The 9,592-nt window shown below is 43.0% G+C and overlaps 1 non-coding gene across 1 annotated transcript; it reads left to right on the top strand.

Annotated features, from left to right (window-relative positions):
* The first annotated feature begins 1,585 nt into the window (after window positions 1-1,585).
* Window positions 1,586-1,692, top strand: LOC119816002. The gene has a single exon (XR_005285661.1). It is a non-coding gene; the product is annotated as a U6 spliceosomal RNA (small nuclear RNA).
* The last annotated feature ends 7,900 nt before the right edge of the window (window positions 1,693-9,592 follow it).

Genomic DNA, 9,592 nt, shown 5'->3' with positions numbered 1-9,592 from the left:
GTCTCGAAAAAACCAAAAAAAAAAAAAAAAAAAAAAAAAAAAAAAAAAAAAAAAAAAAAAAAAAAGAAGAAGCAAGAGGTAACAAACCACAAGACTTGTGGTAAAATATAAAATAATAGAAATGGGTTAATTTAGGATGTAAGAGCTAGTTAATAAGAAGCCTGAGCTAATAGGCCAAACAGTGTTTCTGTGTGATTATTTGGGTGGGACAGCCAGTAAAGAAAGAATAGTCTCTGTTTACAATGACTAGCTGGGCAGTGGTGGCACATGCCTTTAATCCAGCACTTGGGAGGCAAAGACAGGCAGATCTCTGTGAGTTCGATGCCAGTCTGGTCTATGAAGCAAGTTCCAGGACAGCCAGAGCTGTTTCACAGAGAAACCCTATCTTGAAAAAATAAAACAGAAAGCAACAACAGCAAAAAAAAAAAAGAAAGAAAAAAAAGAAAGAAAGAAAAAGAAAAAGAAAGGAAATAAAGGAGATGACTGATGTCCTTCATTCTGTCTTTCCCTGTGCTGATTAGGACACACAGGATGGTGCCATGCAGAATAAAATGCTGCCCCTGTAAGATGAGTGGGTGTTACCGTGTGAACATTGAGGTTCTTCAAAATTCATATTGAACCTTAGTGTCCAGGCAACAGGGAAGCCTAAAAAGTGGGACCTTCAAGAGGTAATTGGCACTTTATACAAGAACCCAAGTGGGCACATTCATCCCCTCTATCCTTTCTGCTGAGTAAGGGCTCATGGTGCTGTCCTGAAAGTAGGGAACAGTTCTTTCCAGGCACCCAATCTGCCAGCACCTTCGCTCCACACTTGCCAGCATCCAGGGCTGTGGGCCAATTAGTTTCCGTCCATCACGAACATGCTGAGCTAGTGTGTGCTCAGGGTGTCAGGCTGGAACTACAGAGAAAGCCTAGTTTGGCAAAGGACTTGCCATAGCTTCCACCTAACAAGCTGGGCATACTGGCACGCTTGTAATCCCAGCACCAAGAAAGTGGAAACAGGAAGATTCCTGAGACACACTGGCCAGCATAATGGTGAGTCCCAGGTACCGCGAGAGATCATCTCAAAAACAAGATGGATAGCTCTAAGGAAGGACCCCCACAGTTAATCTCTGGCCTCCATATGCTTGTGCATGTGACCTGCACACACATGCACAGGCACACACACACGTCCCAGGCCCTTCGGAGAGCTCCGGGATCCTAGACACTGTCTGCCAATGAGCTAATATGATAGACACAGGTTCTAACCTTGCACTTTTAGACCTGGCAGTCTAGTAGAAAAGATGATGTTAAACAAATGGCCACTCAGCTAATTACAGCTGACTTGTGATTTTTTTTGACTTTACGATGGGTTTGTTGGGTCATAACCCCATCATAAATGAAGTAACATCTATATTTATAACAGTTAATTAAAGGGCCATCTGAGTGCATGCCAATATTGCAAAGTGATCAAACGGCAGTTAGAGAAAGTGGCTGGAGAAGCCTAACCCAGCAGTCTGCCTGGGGCTCCAGGAGATGATTTGTCTCAGACATATTCAGAAAAGAGGAGGGACTCAAATTTCGTCTCAAAGAGTTAGAAGTTGTTGTGCTCGCTTCGGCAGCTCATATACTAAAACTGGAACGATACAGAGAAGATTAGCATGGCCCCTGCGCAAGGATGACATGCAAATTTGTGAAGCGTTTCATATTTTTTTTTAAAAAGAGAAGTTGTAGCCAGCTGTGGAGGCCCATGCCTGTGAGCCCACGTACTCAGGAAGCCAAGGCTTCTGCCCATCTTGGGTAACATGGTAAACTACTAGCTCAGAAAAGCGGGGTCTGGTGCCGGTGAGATGAGCCGTTGGGTAAAAGTGCTCGCGGTGCACTTTAACTGGAGTTAAAGACCTGGGGGAGGGAACTAGTTCATCCAAATTGTCTTCTGATCTCCACATATGCACATATCTTCCCATCATGCACATATACATCTCATCATCATCATCACCACCACCACCATCATCATCATCATCATCATCAATCAAGGTCAGATGCTGGAAATGTGCTCAGGGGTAAAGTACTCATCCAACATGAGTGAGGCCTTGAGTCGCAAGCCCAGCACCACATATACACACGCATGCATGCCCACATGCATGCGTGCATACACACACAAAAAATAGAAAAAATAGGTTTCTGTATTTGGGGGATGAGGGGCTGGAGAATGACTCATTGGTTAACAGTACTGCCTGCTCTTCCAGGGGACCCAGGTTTGATTTCCAGCACCTACTTTGTTTCCCACAACCACCTTTTACTTCAGTTCCAGGGGATCTGATGCCTTCAAAACACCCAGACACATAAAATGATAAAATAATATTAGAAATATTTTAAGGGACACAGGACAAGCACTCCAGTAGCAGGAGCAATGTGGGTGAAAACATCAAGGGACGGAGTTCCTTCCGGTGACTGGGAGCGTCGGTGAAGCAGCCCTAGGAAGATGATGTCCCCACTCCCTTGCCTTCCTACACTGTGAAATGATTCCAGCTCACACTGAGCTGCTGGCCGTTATCCTGAGGTGATGCAGGTTTCTGTGCAGGAACAGCTCTGGATTCTGTCTTCAAAGAGCATTTCAGCTGTATTGGAGAATATATAATTGGGCTGTTTCCTAGCCAGGTGACTGTGACATCCCTTTCAGGTCTAATATCACTCCTGGGCCATCCAACCCACTCTCCACACAGAAACTACAGGGATCTTTGCAGGTCTTGCATGCAGTTAAAAAAGCCAAACGTTCTAGAGAGTTCATCTCTCCCTCCATCTCCATTTTTTTATTGCTGTGGTTTTGGGTTTTTAGAGATAGGGTCTTATGTAGCCTAGACTAGCCTAAAACTCACATTGTGGCTGAGATGACCATAAACTTACGATCTTCCTGGTTCCTCAAGGTGGTGGGGGTTCCAGCTCAGGGTCTTGTACAAGCTAGGCAAGCACTCTACCAATGAGTAACATCTCAGTCTCCCAGCCCCTCTTCAAGGAATCACTTTGTCTGTCTGTCTGCCTGCCTGCCTGCCTGCCTGCCTGCCTGCCTGCCTGCCTGTCTATTGTTTGTTTGTTTGTTTCTCAAGACAGGGTTTCTAGAACTCACTATGTAGACTAAGCTGATCTTGAACTCACAAGAGATCTGTCTACCTCTACCTCCTGACTGCTGGGATTAAAAACATGCAACATAGAAAGGAGTCACTTTAATTAGGATTTGTGTGTTGGTGGTGTGTGTGTGTGTGTGTGCTGGAAATTGTTTTCAGGGGCTTACACATGCCATGCAAGTGCTCTACCACTAAGGTATGTTTCCAGCCTCCACGACCTTGCCAGTTGTCCTCTGACCTCCACATACATACCACAGCATATTCTTGCCCATGAACATACTCAATGCATAAATAAGAAACAAGCATATATATATGTAATGAAGTTTTGAACTGTTATTAACAAAACTGCATGAACACTCTATCCAATTCTCATGAGGATATAAACACTCATTTCTCTAGGATAAATGCCCAAGTATGCACCTGCTGGGTTATATAGAGTTGCGTATGTAGTAGCAATAAAATACACATAACACACCTTTAATCCCAGAACTCAGGAGGCAGTGGCAGCTGTATCTCTGAGTTTGAGGCCAGCCTACTTGACAGAATGAGTTCCAGGACAGCCAGGGATGCTCAGAGAAAACCTGTCCTGAAAAAAAATGCACATTACAAAATTTACCCTTTTAATCATTTTAAATGTAGAGTCAATGACATTAAGCACACTGACATTGCAATACAACCATTACCATCATTTGTTGCCAGAATATTTTTATTTTGCAAAACTGAAACTCTGTATCCACTCATCACACAGCAACGTGCCCTTCCCCTTCTCCTAGACCCTTACAACCACCTAGATGCATGCACATCTGTGTATCTATATATCATACACATGCACACACATATATACGTATACATATGAAAATACCAAACCTTTACACTCGGTGTCACTATTTTGCATTCTCACCGTCGATAGAGGAATGACCCAGTTTCTGTGGCTCCCCATCAGCATTTAATGCCCTGGTTTTTTGTTTTAGCTATTTCAATGTGCGCAGCGACAAGAGGTTTTGTTTACACATCCAGAGTCTGATTCTGCAGATATGTGAGTTGAAAACATTTTTTAACAGGGTCTTCCACAGATAAATGCTTTGATTATTGTTATTATACTAGTGTGTGTGTGTGTGTGTGTGTGTGTGTGTGCGCGCGCGTGTGTGTATGAGTGTATGTGTGATGTGAGTGTGGGCATGTATTTGCCACATGTTCCCTCCTTCCCCCATTATGTGGGCTCCAGGAAACAAACTCAGGTCATCACCGCTTACACAGCAAGCACCTTTGCCATAGAGCCATCTCAAAGGCCCAGAGAAATTGTTATTTTGTTTTGTTTTGTTTTGTTTTCAGACAGGGTTTCTTTGTTTATCCCCCCACCAGAACTCACTCGCTCTGTAGACCAGGCTGGCCTTGAACTCATATAGGTCTGCTTGCCTCTGCATTCCAAGTGCTGGGGACTAAAGGCATGTGCTATCATACCCAGCTGAAAATGTCATTAATTTTAATAAAGTCTAACTTCTCAATTTTATCCTTATTGATCATACTTCTGGGGGTTAAGTCTTGGAACTATTTGGCAATCTGTTTTGAGTTAATATTGTTAATATTGTGTCGGGTTTACGTTGGTTATTTTCCTTCCCCTTAATCTCTTCCTCTTTTCCTTCTCCCCTACAACATCTCTTTATTTTCCTTTTGCATAATCAGTCATTGCTGCTCCAGCACCATTTGTTTAAAAGACTTCAAAAGCAGGCATGGTGGCACATGCGTGCCATCCTAGCCCTTGGGATGGGCAAGCAAGAGGACCAGAAGTTGAAGGCCGTCCTCAATTTTTGTCTTTAAAAAGGGGAGGTTGGGGCTGGGTGGTGGTGGTGCATGTCTTTAATCCCGGCACTCAGGAAGCAGAGGCAGACAGATCTCTGTGAGTTTGAGACCAGCTTGGTCTACAGTTAGATCCAAGACATCCAGCACTACATAGAGAAACCCTGTCTCAAGAAAAGGGGAGGGGGAGGGTTTGGGGATCATTCTTCTTTCACTGAATTATTTTGTACCTTTGCCAAGAAAAACAAAAGTGTGGCGTACTTGTGCTAGTTTATTTCTGGATTCTTCATTCGGTGTCACTGATCTCTGTGAACACCTCTATCTTGCGGTTGCCATGCCGTCATAGGAGGCTTTATATCATGCTAACATGCTAGCATTTTTGCTATATCTAATTTTCCAGTCGAGAGTATAATATGATTGCTGGAGGATGTAGCTCAGTAGTAGAGTGACTGACCAGTATGTATGAGGTCCTAGGTCCAATCCCTGGTAGTAACAAAAGATCCTTCAGTCATCAAGTTGAGGGCGCATTGATAATACTGTATGGGCCAGCGAAACGGCTCAGTGGATAGATACTTTCTTCTAGGCCTGACAATCTAAATTCCAACCTCTGGATCTACATGATGAAGGGAGAGAATCAACTCCTACGAGCTCTCTTCTGGTCTCCACTCATACAGGTGGTATATATATATACACACACACACACACACACACACACAAAATAAATGAATAAATTAATAGATAAACAAACATATAATATGTAATAAAAATAAATATTAAGAAAGTATATATGACATCTGGACAGCCTGTAATGCCAGAACTTGTGAGACTGAGGTTGGACGAATGCCATGAATTCAAGCTAACATTTTTATATAGTGAGTCATGGTCAACCAGTCTTACATAGCAAGATCCCTTCTCAACAAACAAAGAAAACAAAACAAAAGTACACAATGAGGCCAGGCACAGTGCCCACCTCGGATTCCAACTGTGACTGCAGACAGGTTTGTGCTGGCTCTCATTAGAGCTTTTGTGTTTTATTTTTCTAAGTTGCTGGTCACTGGGCCCCAGGCCTTATGCATTCTGGGCAAGTGTTCTAACACTGTGATATCCCTAGCCCCAAAATTAGCTTTGAAAGTCACAGAAGTGTAAAACACCTCTGCTGTGTGCCAAGATGTTTAAAGAACAATCTTTTCTTATAATGCTTTTTATTCACCTGGGACCTCAAGTTCTCTTTATAAATCTTACCTATATTTCCTTTCTATTCAAAAGTGACATAATACAATTAACCCTCAAAATAACAAATATTCACAATACTTTCCTCTCCTCCCTGCCAGACTAAGGCTTTAAAAAATTCACACTCAAACCGAGTGGTGGTGGTGATGCCTTTAATCCCAGCACTCAGAAGGCAGAGGCAGGCAGATCTCTGTGAGTTCGAGGCAACCCTGTCTCAAAAAAAAAAAAAAAAAAAAAACCAAAAAAAGAAAAAGGAAAAAGAAAAATTCATACTCATTTTTCTAAATAACCAATATCTCTTCCCAATAATAAAGAAATTAGACATCGCTGCATTGACTCAGAGTCTGTCCCTCTGCACTTCCTCTTAGAGGACTTGACAATAGCCCAGCACTTTCTGTCCAGACTTTTACATGCACACAAGGTCTTCTGTTGGAGAGGAATTGTGCAATGTGCAACTCTCATAAAGAACTGCTTTGTTCTAGCTTTTATGATTATATAAAGTTACAAGGCGTAATAAATTAATTTAGAAATGATCCAAAGAGGAGAGGATAAGAGTCAGAACAATAGCTAAGGTGTTGTTGTCTATGCTGCCTTGTGTGGTTGGAGAGAAGAGATTAGAGGATGGGCAGAACAGGGGAGTTATACAGTCTGGCACCTGACGGGGAATGTTGCCTTACGTTAATACCTTTTCCTAAAGATCTTTTCCATTGCATGTGTGTGTGCGTGAAGAATAATTCATCAGGGGTATGTGCAGTCCTAGAGGGTCCATACAATATTAAGTGCTTGAAGACCATCATTAAGCTTCTCTCTTGTCCTCCCATACCAGCGAACAGATGAACACGTGTTGCCATGGAGGCTTCCTGGAGGTGTTGCTCCCGTTTTGGGGAGCATATGTATCAGTCAAAGGTTCTTTGTTGGAAGAGATAAGAGACCCAATTGCTACTAGTTTGAGCAAGATGGGGATGTGTTGGTCTATATGTGACCTATCTATTCAATGGTCTGTATCACAGGGTGGAGCAGATCCAAGCAATACCTGGATTCAGAAATCTAAACTCCTCCAGGTTCTTCCCTTCTCCAAGGGAGAGGAATAAGGACAGGGGAGACTCCAGGATTACAGACTCTGGGCTTTAGTAACGTTAGAGGACAGAGATCATATCACCGTTAGTACAGTTTGTACTGTACTAAATTCATTAACTGGCCTGGTTTGAATGACTTGCTAATGGCCTGGACCAATCATTAGCAGAATACAGGTGGGGAACACTGAGGAAACCCTGAGACCCTGTGCTCCCATGAGGCCAGAACTATGAGGCAAATGGAAAGCAGTCTGTTACTTTTCTTTTTCTCTTTCTTTCCTTTCTCTTTTCCTTCCTTCCTTCCTTCCTTCCTTCTACCAAAAATGCTCTTATGGCCAGGAATACCCTCAGCAGTGTTCTGGTTGCAGTAATCATGTCTGAAGTGGCCAGTCAGTGACAAGTGAATCCACCCCTTCAGACCATGTGTTATTGGCTCTTACTTCTCCACCGAACCAATGGGGAGAGGAGGGTAACTCACACATGGAAGTTCATGTCATCCTTGGTCTCTTGTGATAATGTAAGGAGTTCTCAAGGGAACTGGCAGATGCCCAGACACCAGCTTGAGTAGAAGGACTAGGGTATCCATAAAGACTCTTTGACTCAAAAGTGACGGAGGGCTGGTGAGATGGAGCAGTGGGTACACACGCTGCTGAGCCAGACAGAGTTCTGTTCCTGGGACCCTCATGGTAGAATGAGTGAACTGAACCCAGCAGGTTGCCTTATATCTCCATGTGTCTGAAATGACACATCACAAGCATGTGTGCCGCATGCACACATACACATACAAGTAAATAAACGTACTAGGCATGGTGGAATAAGTGTTTACTCCCAGTACTCAGGAGACAGAGTAGGCAGATCTCTGGGAGGCCATGCTGGTTTAAATGGTGATTTCCAGGTCAACCAGGGATACATAGTGAACCTCTGTCTAAAAAAAGATAGATAAATGTCATTTTAAAATATTGATAATTGGTGATAAGGTGATAAGGTGATAAGGGGATTGAAGAGATGACTCAGAGGTTAAGAGCACTGGATGCTCTTCCAAAAGACCTGGATTCAGTTCCCAGGACCCATATGATAGTTCACAACTATCTGTAACTCCAGTTCTGACCCCTTCTGGTATCTCAGATGCATGGTGCCTGGCATGCATATGGTATGTGCTCGAGTGCATGCATGTGTACATGACTATGCATTTTCATGTGCACTCACACACACCCTGCTATCCTCAGACTGCTGAATTTGAGGCAGTGAAAATTGGCAATCCAATCTCTCTGGCACACAGCTCCCTCATCTAAGTGGGAGTAATAGCAACTTTTCCCATGGGGTGCTGTGAGGATTCGGCCGAGTAAGATGGGAGGTGCATTTAGAACTGTGTCAGCTCTGAGTAAATGATTGTCATTAGGACAACCCGTTTCTCTAAACTTTCAAGCCACCCTGGGAGGCAATCTGCCTTCCCTCGTTCTAAAATGAACAATCTGCTTAGCATAGGTGGTTGTGATTCTGAAAGGCAGCACAGGGAAAGCAACAATAGCTAATATTTACAGAGTGCTTGAATGAACTAGATATTATGCTGTATGAGTCAGAAATGTATTTGACAGGAAGAAGCCAGATTCAAAACAGCAGCACAAACACAGAAGACTTCATCTCACATAACAAGAAGTCTAAAGAATCTAAGCTCTGTATTTCTTCCCTGTCAGGTTCATCAGGTCAATTCTTGTCCCCAAGGTTTCAAGATGGTGGCTGTGCCTCAGTGTATCCAATCTGTGTTCCAATTAATACATGAAGCTAGTGAGCAGAGGGTGAAGAGGAGGGAAGATGAGGGTGTCATGCAAAAGGCTAAAGAACGGCAGTTGAATCTTGTTTAAAAGTCAAACCTGATGTGGGATGTCCTTCTGTATGTGTGCTGCTTTTATTGGATAATGAATAAAACTGTTTCGGCCAGTGGCTTATCAGAGTAGAGCCAGGTGGGAAATCTGAACAGAAATATAGAGAGAGAGTAGGTGGAGTCATGGACATACCATATAGCTGCCAAAGAAGGCTGACACCAGAACCTTACTGGTAGGCCATGGCCTTGTGGTGATACATGGATTACTAAAATGGGTTAATTTAAGATGTAAAAGATAGCTAGAAATATTCCTAAGCTATTGGCCAAATAGTATTGTAATTAATATAGTTTCTGTGTGATTATTCAGGTCTGGGCAGTCAGGAAATGAACAAGCACTTTCTGTTTACATAATTGGTGCCAACATGGGGCAAGAATTTTCAGAAAAAGCCTAAAAAAGTTTAAGAAGAAAAAAGAGGGCTTCTAGACCTCCCCCCCCCCAAAAAAAAACAGGAACCAAGCCAGTTTCTTGATAGCCGCATTTTTTTTTTCAGATAGGCTCTGTTTGC

This window comes from Arvicola amphibius, chromosome 5 (genome assembly GCF_903992535.2).
Source record: "Arvicola amphibius chromosome 5, mArvAmp1.2, whole genome shotgun sequence".
In the NCBI taxonomy this organism is placed as follows: domain Eukaryota; kingdom Metazoa; phylum Chordata; class Mammalia; order Rodentia; family Cricetidae; genus Arvicola; species Arvicola amphibius.
The sequence above is the reverse complement of the archived record's forward strand: the minus strand, read 5'-3'. Positions and strand labels throughout refer to the sequence as shown.